A 662-nucleotide genomic window follows, 5' to 3' on the forward strand; every position below is an offset into this window, starting at 1 on the left:
CTTCCATGTCTCCATGTCTCCATATATTTGGACTGACAGTTGAAAAACCTTCCCTTGTTAACTATGACATGGATGACTAAGAACCTCCTGTATAATGACATGTTTAATTTACTATATTATAATTTTTGAGACAGGTCCTACTGAGCATCTGTAGGATCAGTCAGGATGGCCGAGCGGTCCAGGCGCTGCGTTCTGGTCGCAGTCTTCACTGGCGGCGTATGTTCAAATCCCACTTCTGACAGCTAGTGTTTTTCTGAGACATGATATGACATGATATTCCCAATGATATTGGGAATGAAGAACTTAGCAGTTCTTTGTATTTAAGAGGACATGAATGTGCGCAAGAAACACAATTGGAAGTACAGCGTTTTGTGAGCATCTTTATTGTCAACCCATGTAAAGTTACCATGTGTTTGTACACAGTAGACATATCTACTGCTGTATTCACTGTCTGTGGCAAGTCCTTCAAAACCTGTTCTTGACTTGCTTTTTCCCACATCCTCTGAACGCTTTGCTTACTAAATGACTTAAGTTGGCCAATAATTGTTGCTTTTTCATCTTCGTTGTGATTGTTGTGTGCCTTCAATTTTACACATGTGAACATTATGAAAGAAACTGCCTAGCAAACCCTATAAAACACTTTTAAAGGTTCCATGGTGTAA

Source organism: Etheostoma spectabile, unplaced genomic scaffold (assembly GCF_008692095.1).
Source record: "Etheostoma spectabile isolate EspeVRDwgs_2016 unplaced genomic scaffold, UIUC_Espe_1.0 scaffold337, whole genome shotgun sequence".
Lineage (NCBI taxonomy): Eukaryota > Metazoa > Chordata > Actinopteri > Perciformes > Percidae > Etheostoma > Etheostoma spectabile.